Consider the following 17,481-nt stretch of genomic DNA (forward strand, 5'->3'; position numbering starts at 1 on the left):
TCGTCGAGCTAAGTTCATTGGTATATGAGACTCGGCCCTCCGGGCCTCGGATCGAAAGTCGGTTTTTCGAGCGATATTTATACCCTTCTTATGGGTGTAAGAAGGGTAAAAAAGGCTTTTCCTACATACATTCCGTGATATTTTTGCTACTGTTTATTAAGCTCAAATATAACAAAGAGATAGTAGCTTTTATGTATCTGATGCAATTGCATTTTTATGTATAACTAACTTGTGTAACCAAATATGATCATAAAAAATCTGTTGACAAACGGCTGAGAAATGTATTATGATACATTTTATCAAAAATCTCTCAAAAGCGTAAATTTCATTACTCCTTAGTACTCGTGGAAAGATATCTCGGAAACAAAATGTCCAAACGGCATAAAATTTAATAGCATACTACTTGGATGCTGTAGCTTTCATTTGATGCTGAGAGAACTCAAATCGATTGACACACGGCTGATTCATTTATTATGAAGCATTTTGTCAAAGACCTCTTAAAAAGTTAAGTTGTATTACTCCAAAGTACTCCCCGAAAGATATCTCGGTTACAAAATGTCCAATCGGAATGAAATTCAAAAGCGTTCTTCTAGGGTGCAGTAGCTTTCGTTTCGAGCCTTAAGAACCCGATTCGGTTGATAGACGGCTGAGAAATTTATGGTGATACACTTTGTCAAAAATATCTAAAATAATTAAGTTGTACTACTCCCTAGCACTCTTTGAAAGATATCTCGGTAACCGAACGTCCGATCAAAATAAAATTCAATAGCGTTCTACTAGGATGTAGTAGCTTTCATTTGCTTCCAAGAGAACTCAAATCGGTCAACAGACGGCTGAGAACCGTGAGTGACATTTTTTGTAACATACATACCCACACATACACACACACATACACACACACGCACATACAGACATTTGCGTCGAGCTGAGTTGATTGGTATATGTGACTCGGCCCTGCGGGCCTCGGATCGAAAGTCGGTTTTCCAAGCGGTATTTATACCCTTCTTATGGGTGTAAGAAGGGTAAAACATTAAAAATTATTTCAAGGTATTAGTCAATTTGGATTACACCAAGATTACACATGTACTAATGTCACATAATAATAATTTACTTTTGAGGACTAAGCGCATTTTTTTTGAATTTTTTCGGAGCTTATTTTTAAGCTGAATAGCGTTCCTTTCAGCTACACGTACACTTGTGTACTTTTTGTGAACTCAAGTTCGGTTAATTACTTAAAAAGTGAGCAGAATAGAATGCTATTCATCTTCCTTCGAATAGCTGATTAAGCCCAAACATGCTATTTTATCCGAACTTTTGGTTGCTTGGGGAGTGATCGAGAGGGTGAGGAAATGTTCGATCGTTAACGGAAGCCTGTGGGGTACACCTGGGCACCTCCACAGTATTATTTTGTCCCTTACCGCGTTGATGCAGAGCTCTGGCGTGGTGGACCTCCCTCCCCGTCCTTTGTGGGATTGAGTATGAGCATTAACAACAACAACAATCAGAAACAAAGCTAGTGGTAGTGGCAAGGTTAACCCCTTCGCGAGAAGTGGGCTAGCTAGGTGTCCTCTACGGAGAGCAGAAGGAGGTGTAGGAAGTTGCGCAGTGCCAGTCTAGGAAACCCCATTTCCTTCCCGGCCAGTGTGTCGGGTGAGATAATAGACGGAGCATGGTTGACCAGGGCCATCAACCAAAACAGAGATGGGCTCTCTGCGATGGAGATGGCTCCATCATTGACTTTGCACCCTTTAATCTAATATTAGCAAGGACCTTCAGCAGGCCCTTATAAGACTTCGTAAGTCAATGATGATGGCCAGGAAGGACTACGAGAAACTCGTGGCAACTGCGGCGGCGGCAGAACCCGTGAAGTCAAAGGTTCCGAAGTCTCCCCGGATAGCCCAAAAAGTGCAGCGGAGGCTATTGCTTTTGACAAGCATTTGCAGAAGTCGAGTGAGGTAAGGAGCTATCAGGCGGCACCCGCAAGGCTAGGCGGTTGTTAATACCGAAAGTCGACAGTAATGCCGGTAAGTCGGACCCTAGCCAGGTGTCCCGGCTTTTCCCGGATTGAAGGGAACAGGGGGTTGCGACCATTGGATCGTTCTCAGCAATCGCATGTTAGGGCGGTTCAGGGGGAGGATGCGCCCTAGACCATTGTGGTGCGGAAGAAGGGAAAGAAGAAGGCAAAGGATGAGCAGGATGGTGGACAACAAACCTAAGTGAAGTAGGAGGGTAGGTACCAAGCTCGTGAAGGGTGACGCGCTCGTCATCAGGACTGAAGAGTCTATATACCCGGAAGTTTTGAAGGCGACGAGGAGCGAAATGATCCTCGAGCTCAAGCACGACAAGTCTGGCGGGCCTACGAAAATCTGGCGGAAGAGGACCTTGGCGAGGGTGTTGAGGTGAGGGCTCTTACAGCGGAGGCAAGTCTGAAAGTGAAAAACCTAGATGAGATCACTGACGCGAAAGAGCTCGTCACGGCACAACGGCAACAGTGTAAGGTGCAGGTTGCCACCGCAGCCGTTCGACTAAGGAAGGACCCGGCAGTGTCACAGGTAGCTTTGGTACAGCTACCTGAGGCGGACGCAATCAAGTACGTTAAAGCAGGGAAGCACATGGTGGGCAGGCCAGGATGCCAACTGACCATACTCGAGCCACCGGAGGCTTGCTTCAGGATTCTGGAACCAGGGCCGCAAGTCATGCGACTGCAAAGGCCCTGACGCCTGACAGGGTAAGCTGTGTAGGAGATATGGCGGGAAAATCTACAAGTCACATGGCTGCACTAGTCCTTCCAAGTGTTTGATTTGTTCCAGGAAATGCGCGAACAGCAAGCATCCAACGGGAGGTCCAAGGTACCCAAGAAAGCCGCAGTGAACAAATCACAGTTCAGGTAACGCAACTGAACCTGAATCACCGTGAGGCCGCTCATCAACTGCTTTGTCAAGCAGTTTCTGAGTGAGGGACGGATATTGTCATTATAGCAGATGCATACAGAGTACCCACCGGCAACGGCAATTGGGTCGCGGATGGACGACGGGTAAATAGCCTGTCCAGGAGTTGATGTCTATTACATACGAGGGCTTCGTGGTCGCCAAAGTAAATGGGATCTTCTTCTGTTGCTGTTATGCGCCTCCACGATGGTCGAGAATAGTTTACGCAGATGCTGAACCAGGGAATGAAATTATCAGCAAATTGAGACGAAAAACGGCGTTTTTCGAGCCACCGATTTTTCTGTTTTTACTTTTCCTGTGAGAAATGTTTATCGGTCGTTGCTGTTTGTCCCCGATCAAAGATAGCCGAAAACTGGAACTCCCTCTTTTCATTTTCGCTATCCAACTTTATCGCCTGCAAAGTTATCGCGATAATTATCAGAAGGCAAATAATAAAAATTTGCCGCTAACGGGATTCGAACCTAGACCCTCCACAAAAATGTGTATGAGCGCGCACCATAACCACTCGACCACACAAGCTGCTCGAGAGGGGATAGAAATTTTATACATAAAAGCTACAGCCGGTGACGACGGGACTACGGAAAGGCGAACAAAGAGCAGAAAGCAAACCGGTCAACTTTTCATTGCTGATGATAATCGATTTTCGGCGCTGCGGAACGAGCGAAAATACATTCTCGGGAGAAACCCGGGTCTGAATTTATCGCTCGTCTTTTTTCGCCGATAATGCGTGTGGGAGAGTTTTCTACTATCGCGATCGTGATCGATAATTTCATTCCCTGTGCTGAACTGACGATCATTTGACAGGGCGAAGGCCGATGGTAATAGCGGGTGACTTCAATATCTGGGCCAAGGAATGGGAAAGCCGTTCTACGAATCAGCCGGGTCAGAGCCTACCAGAGACACTGGCCATACTAGATGTCGAGCTGGCTAATGTCGGTTCCAAGAGTACTTTTATTCTGAACGGTGCGCAGTCGATTATTGACGTTATTTTTTTGTAGTCCTGTCCTAACAAGTAGTTCGAACTGGAGAGTAGACGATGGCTACACTCACAGCGATCACCTGCCTGTTCGTTATAGTGTCAACTACAACAACAGCAGGCAGCGGTTAGAGGAACAGGCGGCTAAGCCAAGGCCAAGCCCTACTAGGTGGAAGACATCATACTTCAACGACTAGGTATTTAGTCGTCTTTGCTAGCTGTTTTGCTTTGGAGGGTGTAATAACGAGAGCAAGAATAAACACGAGTGAAACGATTTCCACGAAGTCCGCTTGGTTTCGTTGATGATATTGATATTATAGCTCGCAAATTCGAGACGATGGCGGAAACGTACATCCGGCTAAAGAATGAAGCCCGGAGAATCGGATTAGTCATTAATGTGTCTAAGACAAAGTACATTATGGCAAAGGGCTTCAGGGAGGAATCACCGCACCCGCCACCCCGAATTTCTATCGACGGTGATGAAATCGAGGCGGTTGAAGAATTCGTTTGCTCGAGTTCACTGGTGACCGCCGACAACGACACCAACAGAGAAATTCAGCTTAAGTTAACTATCTACAAAACGCTGATTAGACCGGTAGTCCTCTACACGAAGAAAAAAGTAAAGTTATACCGAGCATATTACGGTCGCGAACAAGCATATTTGTGCACTGACTTTTATATAATCCCTTTTTGAGATTGTATTACGCATAATATCATAGGGCGAAGCATAACAGAAGCATGAAATGAACAAAATCGATGAATTGATTGGAGCAAGTTATATGGTTGACTCAATCATATTATGCATACATCAATCATATTTATTGTTGATGGTTTGACAGCTTATTCGCATGGTATATTCAAGCATGTTTATGATTAACTTAACCGCTCTTAACCCTAAACTTAGGGCTTAACCTAACTAAATCGAATGATTGTTGTAAGCATACACAAAAAATCGTTTGAGGTTATTTTGCATTTCTAGAATAAAAAGTTTTAATTTTAGCGTGATCATTTTTATAATGGCCCGGTCCGTATTTAGTGCAATGTGTTCTTGTTTCAACATATTGCAATAAATACGACCATTACAGTGTAACCCGACAGCCTTACGAGTTTCCCGGATGATAGTTAAATGGCTTAAGCGCCACTCCTTACGGAGACCATTTACCGTTTTTAAGGTTGCCCGACCTGTGAGACCCTTTTAGGGGAGGGTAAAAGTTTTCCCAAAAATGATTGGGCGGGAAACGAGTTGGCTGATCAAGGGGAACAAGGTGCTTACGACTGGGAAGTCGTGGAAAAAAAACTATAAATTAGTGTGCGACAAGTTGAAATTAGCCGGTGACAAAAATGGGTTTCGCGGTGGGTATCATCACTGGAAGACTTTACTTCAAAAAACATTCAATCCAGCCACAAAAGAAAAGAGAATATCCTTGGTTGGTTAACAGGGCCAACCACCCCAGCAAAATTACTTAAAAAGAACCAAAACCGACCGAAAGTGCGAAAATACCTCTAAATCTACCTCTTTAGACTTCTCCCAGTATCGTGTACAAAAACATTTGCGTTGCAGTGTAATTCAAAACCCATTTATTGTAACCAATTCAACAACGCATCTATATTTAAACTTCTACTCTATCGACATCGAATTCAGATACTTATTCTAGGCCTATTCTAATTCATTTCCCTCTCACTCCCTAGCTAACAGTTCATTCGTGCGGTTCTCAGGCAAAGTGCGGTGCGGTATTCATTCGCCAAGGGGCAACTCAAACTTTATGCTGCAGCCTACTGCCGGGCGCTTACGCGTATGGCTAACGGTAGAGGCTAATTTGCAGCGGCCACGCTAGCTAGATTGGCTAAGGCTAGGGGCAGGATCTCACCATGCGCATGGGAAAAAGAAAGCATGCATGCTACTTACGGTTTGGACGCTGTCTATCTACGTGGGGGCATTTGCGGCTACGGTGCAATTCTGCGCGCGTGCAACACGCGCTCTCCCGTTGACTCCTGGTGGGAATCACCTACTCGACTACGCTGGTGTGGCCGTTCTCAAACGGCGCCTCCCACGGGGATCTGTGGTCTTCTCGACGGGGTACGGCCGTCGCACCGACGATCGTCACCGCCGGTGGTGTAGTGGACTCGGTCGTGCTTGCCACGCTGGTCGTCGCCGGATCGAATCCGAACGAAAAAACTTTTTGGACGCTGGTTTCCACTCGGGACACTTTCAAAATTGACGATGGCCGGCTCAAAGCCGGACCCGTTGCTACTGCCCTGCCTAGGGCGCGGGAATAACGTACGCTGCCCTCTCCGGCCACGTGTACCGCCGGGTACACGTCTTCGTAGCAGGAGGGCGGGACGAAAACGGTCGTTCTTAAAACGGGGGGTGGTGGTGTGCCGGGCTTCCGCAACTTGCCACAAATCTAACAAAAAGACACCAATGCCGGGTATTGAACACCGCACGTGATACTACTATGCACATATGCCTTACCGCTTTATCCGCAAGTCTACGCTCGCACCAGAAAACCGCCAAAATCGCACTATGCACTATCTGCCTAGCTAAACTAACTATGTAGAGGGAAATTAAATAGGATAATCTAAATTAGCAAATCTTGAAGCACTTTCACACTTTACTAAGTTCACCTTCTTGAACACACCTCGGCGCGAATTACTGCTCGGACCGTTCTCGACTCTTCCGCGGACCTGAACGAAGTGATCGAGTAAAGTCTCAAGGTCCTCAGATAAAGCGCGAGTTCTAAAAATATTCGTCCCCGGATATTACGTGAAATTAACGAAGTTAATTTCGCGAAGAACTAAAATTCGCCTTCACGCACACCAAAATCCTGAATTGTCGGGAGAAAGTATCCCCTTTCCCCAAAGTTGATCCGAGCTTCCAATTCATTGCCCACCCGAAGATATTCAAAGGCAGGTCGGGTCAACGATACTTGAAAAGAACTTGGACAGGTCGATGCCCGTAGATCATCACATGGTTGCTTGGCTAAAGGTTTCTAATTTGGCGCCAGAGATCTCTCAGGAACTCATTTAGTTTGTGGTCTGCGGTGTGTGGCAAGGGAGCTCAGTGAGTTCTACGCTACTCAGTTACTCAAATTCAAATCTCGAATCAAATACTGATTTCAAGGGGTAATTCAATAGCAATTTATTTATCTCTGGTGGTCTGTACAACTTTTATTTCAATCAATTCATGGTACTGTTACATCATTCCTTACTAAATTTTCGAAAATTTGATTGATAACGAAAATAGATTTTCGATACTCAATCAAATTTTCGAAGGTCATTCATTTGATTTTACAATCTCTTTTAACTTCTGGGGTCATATGGTTTCATCGTCTCGAAAGACTCTTCCTCTATTTTCAGAGCGCAATCCGTTGACTGCGTCTGCTACTGACCATCAGCGTTTTTCAACTCCGGTCTCCAGCAGAAATTCAAGAGAAAATAAAATACAATTACTTAAAAAAAACTTTACAAACTATTTACAGGAAAATCTATATACAAAAAAAATACTGGTTTGGAAATGTTGGTCTTGATCAAGCAAATAAACAAACGGAAACTATCGGTCAGATCGTTGGCAGCACATTCTTACTCAAACAAATCAAGAAAAGAAAATCATCAAAATATAGCGAAAAATTAAAAAAAAAAAAATCACGACAAACAGACATAAACTTAAAAAGAAATCTTCCCCAACCTCGGTATATCAACCAAGCAACGGGTGAGAATTCTCGGTAACTATCACCGTAGTGAAAAAATAACCTGGCAAAGAATATCTGCATCCAACCTCAGGCTTTCCCCAAGAATTGCGGATACAATAGACTTTACCTTAACAGTGGGGTCTGTTTCAATTTACGGACAATTACCCAGAAATCTATCCGGAAACTATCATCCATATCATTGAAACTCAAAAACGTAAACGCTAGAACATTTCTGACCATCAGTGTCTAACACCGATAACGAAATTATTCTTTAAACATGGAACACAAAAATTTTCCATTCAAGCACCCCTCGTATACGCGAAACATTCATCCATGCATTCATTTCATTCATACCTAGTCACTCACTCATGCCAACGTCGTGCACCCTTCGCGAGAACCAAAACAAAGTTTGACAGTTCGTCGCGGAATAAAATCGTCCCGGTTACGGAAATATTTCGGAAAAAGTAGTGAAATTCGGGTGAAAACGGTTGGAAAAACTGTGAAAACGGGTGAAAATGTGTTATTGTGCTGTGCCAGTATCCGACGGGAAGTGATAATTTATCGTTTATCGTGTGTGTTAAGTTGAAAGAGTAATTTTTGGTGTTTGTTGTTTATGTTCGCAGCTGCCGCTCGCGGGGGCGGCGCAGCCACCAACTTGAGGTGTTGTGAACGGAAAGAACCTGCCGAAAAATGGATTGGAGCTGGATACGGGAGAAGCGGTTCCGGTTTCCGGGAAGCGGACGACTCGGATTGTACGGGAGGAAAAATGCGAACAAAAAATGAGGATTCGGATTGGACGGATGATTGAGGAAGGCGACCAGACCCAACACAAAGATTGGCGGCCGATAAAGTAGAGCTGCTATTGAAGTACAAGGATGGGAGCTGTAAAACAAACTGAGGATAATGCAGAAACTAAATAAAATTCAAAAAATTGGATCGAGTTCAACTGGAAGAGGAAATACTACTAATGGAAAAGGTAAATTATTGTTCTAATTATCAAAATTTACTTTTAAAAGAAAATTACTAATGCCACCATTCGACTTTTAGGTACCAAAAAACCCACAATCGAAGGATGAGATGCCATAATGAAGGAACTGAAGAATTACTTCGAAAAAAATGGACTAAAACTAAGGAAATCCAAGGAAAATCGTGAGTGAATTCATTCATATTAACTAACCTAATCTAAGTACTAATCTAGCTATAATTCAGGGCGAAGCGTAGGACTTATACTAACTAACTAATCTAACTATTTACAAAGGGATATTTACAAGGGAATATTTACAGTGAAACGCTTCGTTTCATGTCCGATTTGGACGAAAATTGTGTCTACCCGTAGTTGGTCTTTTTAGGGGACTTGTCCTCATTGTCACTCGATTGAGATTGTACATAGCTTGTTAAATTTTGAAAATTTTTGTCGATTTCGGAGTTTCCTCTCAAGTACTCTTGGTCAGGTTGTTGTTTATCGCTTGTTCTTCCCTTTTAAACCTCCACTACTAAGATTAAAGAAATCATCACCGGTGCTCGCTTTATGCCGTCGTGGTGATCCACTACTTAGGACAGGTCATCGCCCCGGCTCTTTCTTGCCTTCATGGAGTATACTGTTGTTGACGGGTGTCATCACAAGCTGATGATCAATGCCAACAACTTTACCCTACCATTTTACTTGATCGGTTTCGACTTCTTTTCGAAGAAAATTTGCCCCGTAGGTGTTTTGTTTGGATTTCGTACTCATCGTAATCATTGTTGCTCTTGAAGAGGCACATAGCTTAAGGTCAATATTTTTAGTTTGGATGAGACGATACATTCAGCTTTTTAAGCTGGTCGGCATAAAATACCCCAATCCGTTTTCCTGCATTATCTTCAAGTTCATAAGTGTGGGTGCCCAGGACTTTCCGTATCACACAAGGTTCAAATTTAGGGGCGAGTTTCTTACAGAAACCTTTCCCCTTATCTGACAAATCAAACGTTTTCTTGAGAACCCTCTCTCCAGCAACGTAACGTGGGCAACTAGCATTTGAACGCAGATTGTAGCTTCTTTCGTGCCTTCGATAGGCTGCCGCAAGGTTCGCTTTAACTTCCTCAAACAGTTTTTTCCTTGACGCAGCTATCTCTGTCTCATCCTTTTGGTCAGCTTTGGTGAAGTCCCGCATTTGGGCGTATTCCCTTCCATCCGAAACTTGATTTCGGCCAAATACGACAAAATAGGGACTATATTTTGTAGAGTCGTGTACCGCTGTGCGGATTACATTCGCAATCGCCTGGATGTCATCAGCCCAATGTTTATGTTCCTTCTTCAGGGTCGCTCTGATAGCTGTGGTGATGACCCTATTCACCCGCTCTGTGTTGTTTACCTGCGGGTGATAGGCAGGAGTCAACCAGTGGTTTACGTTGTATTCCTGCAGTAGGGCTTTGAACGCTTTCGATACAAATTGTGTACCGTTGTCTGTGAGTATGATCTCAGGGACTCCAAATAACCTGAAGATCATATTCTCAACGAATTCGATAAGTGGCTCCGCTTTCGCTTCCCGAAATGGCTGGACAAGTACAAACTTACTAAAAACGTCCGTCGCTACCAATAAGCAAGTGCTTCGCTTCTTTCCCGATACCGGTAGTGGCCCTATAAAGTCCAGTGTGACAAATTGCCAGGGATATTCCACTGGTTTTTGGGAACCCATTGGAGGGGTCACATTTTTGTTCCCTGACTTGCTCGTTTGGCAAGTTAAACATTCTCTGCAAATTTTCCTAATTTGTTGATTCATCCTTGGCCAAATGAATCGCTCTTTGACCGCCGCAACTGTTTTCTCGAACCCAAAGTGGGCTTTTTCATGCTCCTGTCGAACGATAGGGACCCTCTCCGCTTCTGTCGGTAGACGTTTCCATAAGAATCGTGGATCCTTCTGACGACTGGAGGTCTTAACGTATTTAAAAATCTGTCCATCTATCACCCGATATTCGCCGTGACGTACGGGATCGGCCTGGATGTTTGCCGCAAGTTCTTCGTAATTTGGGTCCGGTTGAACAACCATTAACGACTCGATCGATCTTGACAGGCAGTCTGCCGTTATATTATTTTTGCCTTTACGATATTCTAGCTCGATATCGTATGATTGAATACGGAGGGCCCAGCGCAACAGCTTCGAGTTCCCCGATTCTGCTCCTATCTTAAATAGCCACAGTAAGCTTCTTGCGTCCGTGACTACCTTAAATCTCGTCCCTTCCACGTAATGACGGAAATTATCGATCGCTAACAGAACGCCTAAGCATTCTTTCTCCACTGCGGAGTACTTTCTCTGAGTAGAGCTAAGTTTTTTGCTAAAATATCCGACTACCCTAGTTTCGCCTTCTTGGTTCTGAACTAAGGCAGCTCCCACCGCGTTTTCTGAAGCATCGGATTCAATGACGAAAGGTTTGGTGAAGTCGGGGTTCGCCAAAATTGGCGCTGAGGTTAGCACTGACTTGAGTTCCGTAAAAGCGACCTCTGCCTCCTCGGTCCACTTAAACTTCTTCTTCTCCTTTTTCAACAAGTCCGTTATCGGCGCTGTGATTCTGCTGTATTCTTGAATGAATCTCTGGTAGAAACCAGCTAGACCCATTAGTCTTCTAATGTCCTTAACAGATTTTGGCCGGGCGTAATCCAGAATGGGCTGGATTCTCGAACGGTCAATGGAAACCCCCCTTTCCGTCAAAAGATAACCTAGGTACATAACTTTTTTTCTGCAAAAACGTGATTTTTCTAAGGAAATTGTCAGCTGAGCTTTCCTGAGACGTTCTGCGACGATGCCAAGTAACCGGAGGTGTTCGTCTAGACTTTCAGTGGCGATAACGATGTCATCGAGATAAACAAATACAAAAGGCTGCAGATCGAATCCAATGACTTTGTTCATCAAACGGCACATCGTAAATGGCGCGTTTGTGAGCCCGAACGGGCATACCTTAAATCGAAACAGGCCTTTTGATGTGCGGAATGCGGTGTAGTTTCTGCATTCCTCTTTTAATGGTATTTGAAAATACGCATCTTTTAAGTCGATGATTGAATAGTATTTTGCATGGCCTAGCCTGTGAAAAATATCTTGCATATTTTGCATGGGATATGCATCTTTTACAGTCATGGCATTGATGCGCCGCGAGTCTAGACAGACTCTAATCTTACCGTTGGACTTTCGCACCGGTACAAGAGGGTTGGTCCATTCACTAAAACATTCTTCAATCGCATCCAGTTGTTTAAAACGCTCAATCTCATCGTCGATTTCTTTCTGAATGAAAGGTGAGCATTTGTATACCGGTTGGTTTCTAGGCTTAGCGTCCTCTTTGAGAATGATCTCATGTTGAATGAGGTCTGTTCGTCCTAGTTTTCCAGGTGCTGTGAATTCAAATAGTTTGATCGTTTCGATCAGATGACTTCGAACTTCCTTATGTTAGACAACGGTTTTGATAGCATCCGATTTAGTTTTTCAATTTCGGTTACAAACGCGATGAAAGATTCGCCACGTAACTGCTTCCGATCGTGTATCTTCTGCCTGATGCCCTGGTCCTGGTTCGGGTTCCCGAAGCGATACTTAATTAACCTCTCAAAAGTTTCCCAATCATTCAGTTCGTCCACGAAGGTAAAAAACCAATCGGACGCCGGACCTTCCAGGAGAAGATGGATATCCCTCAACAGTTGTTGATCTGAAACACCCTCTCGTTCCGCAATTTTCTTCAGCTTGTATAAAAAATTTTCGACTGTGACTGACCTTGAGTCACCTGAAAATCTCAACTTCCATTTCTCAACGCGATTAATGTGATCCCTGATCCCATCTTCCCGTCTACGTTCCACCCGATTTATCCGCCTTCCTACACTTCTCCTACTTCCTTCACTCACCCGCGATTCCCGTCCGTCCTCTGACTCGTAATGGTCCTGGAATCGTCCCGAGTTCCTTGTTCCTTGTTGTTGATCGCGAGCTACGGCGTAATGTCTGTTGCTCTTCAGATGTCTAAGGTTATCTTCCTCGTCGCTAGAGCCTGACTTGGGTCGTGTGAACAACCCAGAGTTGTGCAATTTCCCTACCGAACGTTCATTTTTCTGGTTCCTTTCCTGATGGACTTCATGTGACTCCCGCTCTAACAACAGCTTAGTTACGCTTTCAAGCATACGCTCTAAGTGGTCTATTTTCTGCTGCATTACCTTTCGATCCTCATCCGCATTTCCAACCTCTGCTGATTTGCTAAGAGCAGCATTCCCAAATTCTCCACCTTGAATCTTTGGTGTTGTTCCTGTATACTTGGGCGTACCCTCAGGCGTACTTGTAGTTTGTTTCTTTTCTGCTACTCGACCAAAAGGAGATTTAACTGTCTCAGTTGGAAGAGCTTGTGCTAAGTCAACCCTATCCGCTTCGTTCAACATGCTATTTATTTGTTGCACAGTTGGAGATGCTGGTGGTCCTACCTTATACTCTTTCATGCACTCCCCTATACGACGAATCAAATCCCTTTTTAATTTATTCTCTTCCGGATTTTCTGAAAGGCATCTTTTAGCACGATAGTAATAATGTAGCAAACGTGAAACATATCGCTGCTCAAACCCTCGTTTAAGAGCTTTCACTAGATCCGTTAATCTACCGTCTATGTAATCATATTCTTCCATAATATTATACGGCGACGGATAATTTTTCATGTTTTTTGAATCGGACTTGAACAAGGTCCTTAAATGCCTTTGCTTACTTGCAAGATCAACTTCACCAATTTCTTCTCCTAATTCACCTCGAATGAGGAGTTCGTAATCGACCTCCTCTTGGTTTAAATGTTCAGCATAGGGTAATTTATCCATTTTAATTATTTATTCAACTAATTTTTATACCAAAATCTACCTTTATCCAGTAAGGATTGATGTACCGTATGTTCAAAGCAAATTTAAACAAATTCAACAATTTGAAAAACAAAATAATATGAAAAAATATACTAAGCAATGAGAATAAAAAAAAGAAAAAAATGAAAATGAGGGAAAAAACAAAATTATACTAAATTATTATGAAACTAAAAAAATTCTTCACTTCAACAATTCAAATCAATTTGCTCACCAAAAAAATAACAAGTTTTTATATATTTATATATTTATATACAGTATGACCACAAAAGAGTATCAGTTTTTGCCAATTCTGTTGGGCGCCAAATGTAACCCGACAGCCTTACGAGTTTCCCGGATGATAGTTAAATGGCTTAAGCGCCACTCCTTACGGAGACCATTTACCGTTTTTAAGGTTGCCCGACCTGTGAGACCCTTTTAGGGGAGGGTAAAAGTTTTCCCAAAAATGATTGGGCGGGAAACGAGTTGGCTGATCAAGGGGAACAAGGTGCTTACGACTGGGAAGTCGTGGAAAAAAAACTATAAATTAGTGTGCGACAAGTTGAAATTAGCCGGTGACAAAAATGGGTTTCGCGGTGGGTATCATCACTGGAAGACTTTACTTCAAAAAACATTCAATCCAGCCACAAAAGAAAAGAGAATATCCTTGGTTGGTTAACAGGGCCAACCACCCCAGCAAAATTACTTAAAAAGAACCAAAACCGACCGAAAGTGCGAAAATACCTCTAAATCTACCTCTTTAGACTTCTCCCAGTATCGTGTACAAAAACATTTGCGTTGCAGTGTAATTCAAAACCCATTTATTGTAACCAATTCAACAACGCATCTATATTTAAACTTCTACTCTATCGACATCGAATTCAGATACTTATTCTAGGCCTATTCTAATTCATTTCCCTCTCACTCCCTAGCTAACAGTTCATTCGTGCGGTTCTCAGGCAAAGTGCGGTGCGGTATTCATTCGCCAAGGGGCAACTCAAACTTTATGCTGCAGCCTACTGCCGGGCGCTTACGCGTATGGCTAACGGTAGAGGCTAATTTGCAGCGGCCACGCTAGCTAGATTGGCTAAGGCTAGGGGCAGGATCTCACCATGCGCATGGGAAAAAGAAAGCATGCATGCTACTTACGGTTTGGACGCTGTCTATCTACGTGGGGGCATTTGCGGCTACGGTGCAATTCTGCGCGCGTGCAACACGCGCTCTCCCGTTGACTCCTGGTGGGAATCACCTACTCGACTACGCTGGTGTGGCCGTTCTCAAACGGCGCCTCCCACGGGGATCTGTGGTCTTCTCGACGGGGTACGGCCGTCGCACCGACGATCGTCACCGCCGGTGGTGTAGTGGACTCGGTCGTGCTTGCCACGCTGGTCGTCGCCGGATCGAATCCGAACGAAAAAACTTTTTGGACGCTGGTTTCCACTCGGGACACTTTCAAAATTGACGATGGCCGGCTCAAAGCCGGACCCGTTGCTACTGCCCTGCCTAGGGCGCGGGAATAACGTACGCTGCCCTCTCCGGCCACGTGTACCGCCGGGTACACGTCTTCGTAGCAGGAGGGCGGGACGAAAACGGTCGTTCTTAAAACGGGGGGTGGTGGTGTGCCGGGCTTCCGCAACTTGCCACAAATCTAACAAAAAGACACCAATGCCGGGTATTGAACACCGCACGTGATACTACTATGCACATATGCCTTACCGCTTTATCCGCAAGTCTACGCTCGCACCAGAAAACCGCCAAAATCGCACTATGCACTATCTGCCTAGCTAAACTAACTATGTAGAGGGAAATTAAATAGGATAATCTAAATTAGCAAATCTTGAAGCACTTTCACACTTTACTAAGTTCACCTTCTTGAACACACCTCGGCGCGAATTACTGCTCGGACCGTTCTCGACTCTTCCGCGGACCTGAACGAAGTGATCGAGTAAAGTCTCAAGGTCCTCAGATAAAGCGCGAGTTCTAAAAATATTCGTCCCCGGATATTACGTGAAATTAACGAAGTTAATTTCGCGAAGAACTAAAATTCGCCTTCACGCACACCAAAATCCTGAATTGTCGGGAGAAAGTATCCCCTTTCCCCAAAGTTGATCCGAGCTTCCAATTCATTGCCCACCCGAAGATATTCAAAGGCAGGTCGGGTCAACGATACTTGAAAAGAACTTGGACAGGTCGATGCCCGTAGATCATCACATGGTTGCTTGGCTAAAGGTTTCTAATTTGGCGCCAGAGATCTCTCAGGAACTCATTTAGTTTGTGGTCTGCGGTGTGTGGCAAGGGAGCTCAGTGAGTTCTACGCTACTCAGTTACTCAAATTCAAATCTCGAATCAAATACTGATTTCAAGGGGTAATTCAATAGCAATTTATTTATCTCTGGTGGTCTGTACAACTTTTATTTCAATCAATTCATGGTACTGTTACAACAGGAACGATTAATTAGCAAAAAATAGTTAACATTTAGTATAGTTTATTTGTGATTCAAATGATTACAAACTCAAACGCGCAACAAAAATGAACCTGCAACCCAAAATTTGATCGCCGCTGATTATTCAGTCCCACTGTGCAGACACTGCCAATGTTCTTGTGTTTCTTCAGCAGCTCGTCCAGTTTATTGCCTTGCTTCAAACGTCAAAGGAAAACCGTCCAGGAGGAATCTATATTTGAACTCCAGTTTGTTCAGATTTGAATTGATCATCATTAGCACAGCGGAGGCTGGGTTCCCTTGCCCAAATCGGGTGGTTCCACGGTTACAAGCTGCACCTGGAAAACATGGAAAACAAGTTTGTGAATTCATACACTATATTACAGGCGGCTAACTTACCTGAAGCTGAAGTGGTGAATTCCATGAAGATTGATTCATTCCACAGGTAGAAACAATTCACGCAATAGCGGACAAACGATTTATTATATAAAATCATGACAAGACGACAATTTCGTCTCCGTCACTTTGAATAGCGCCGCCGCCATGATTAACAATGACTGAGTAGACAGACGTCAGGCGTCTCGGTCAGCAAAGAGTTAAAGTAATGACATAAATGCATAGTTTAAGCATTTGATGGTTGATGTTCAATGATGTTGAATTAAACGAAACATATGCTTGATGATGACATCAAATCATTGTGAGTCAACCATTTGAAGTAATTATCCCAAGAATATCATCGAAGCTTGAGATAACTATGGAAAAGGTTATATGAATCAGAAGACATTTCTGTCCGTGTATTCTGCAATTCCAATCAAGTTGTCGGCGATGATTGAGTTATTCTAATATAAAATCACCCTATTGCTCATTAAATACTTCCACCGTAAATCCAAAGAGCAGAATTTTTATGCTCTCAGTACGGACAAGCCTGGAGTTTGGAGGCCTTAGAACTTTTAGTGGCGTGTTTTTCATATATTTAAGACATAAACCCTACGGAAAAAACGAAAAGTGACGAGTGTTTGGGGCAATTGCGATAAGGGATCGTTGCATTGTTCCAAGGAAAAAGTGAAAAATAACGCCTACCTTACTACCCAAGTAACACAGAAAGCATCTTTGGAAATTAAAATTTCCAAAGATGTAATATAAATGTACTATAAGTGGATTTTCAAACAACCCATGTTATAGACGAGCTCTAATTGTGTTTTTCGATAACAAACACAAAACCTAACAGCAGTCTTGCTCTTGGGCTTCATAAACGTATGGAATATGTTGGTTAAACAATTATGCAACAGAACTGAAGCAACAGGCGCACCAACTCGAATATTGAATGTTGGCGTTTTCACATTCAGCGGTTTTATTAAGAATCATCACTTTTGATCGCTTTAAAAAAACACTTTCATTTAGTAATCTGCCAATGCACCCGGCGATATGATCTACGTAGCCAACATACTCCATTCAGCTGGTCCAGCGGCATTCAGTTTCTTTAACTCCCAAAAGACCAGGAACACTGTACGCCAGCTCCGTTTATTTATTCTAAATGTGCCTACTAAAACCCACAAATAAAATTACATTCCAATATCTTTACAGCAGCATCATACGGTATATCGGA

The 17,481-nt window shown here is 43.6% G+C and overlaps 1 protein-coding gene and 2 long non-coding RNA genes across 3 annotated transcripts in view; all 3 read right to left on the bottom strand.

The window, feature by feature from the left end:
- Nucleotides 1-17,481, bottom strand: part of LOC134287784 (YEATS domain-containing protein 4-like) — a 131,888-nt gene that overhangs the window by 49,283 nt on the left and 65,124 nt on the right. The window lies entirely within an intron of this gene.
- Nucleotides 5,010-6,564, bottom strand: LOC134285939 (uncharacterized). The gene is made up of 3 exons (XR_009996820.1): nt 6,550-6,564; nt 6,398-6,474; nt 5,010-6,329 (listed from the first exon to the last, which is right to left on the bottom strand). It is a non-coding gene; the product is annotated as an uncharacterized LOC134285939 (long non-coding RNA).
- On the bottom strand, nt 13,756-15,317 carry LOC134285940 (uncharacterized). Its single transcript, XR_009996821.1, has 3 exons — nt 15,303-15,317; nt 15,151-15,227; nt 13,756-15,082 (listed from the first exon to the last, which is right to left on the bottom strand). It is a non-coding gene; the product is annotated as an uncharacterized LOC134285940 (long non-coding RNA).

The sequence above is a fragment of the Aedes albopictus genome, chromosome 2 (genome assembly GCF_035046485.1).
Source record: "Aedes albopictus strain Foshan chromosome 2, AalbF5, whole genome shotgun sequence".
Taxonomy (NCBI): Eukaryota; Metazoa; Arthropoda; class Insecta; order Diptera; family Culicidae; genus Aedes; species Aedes albopictus.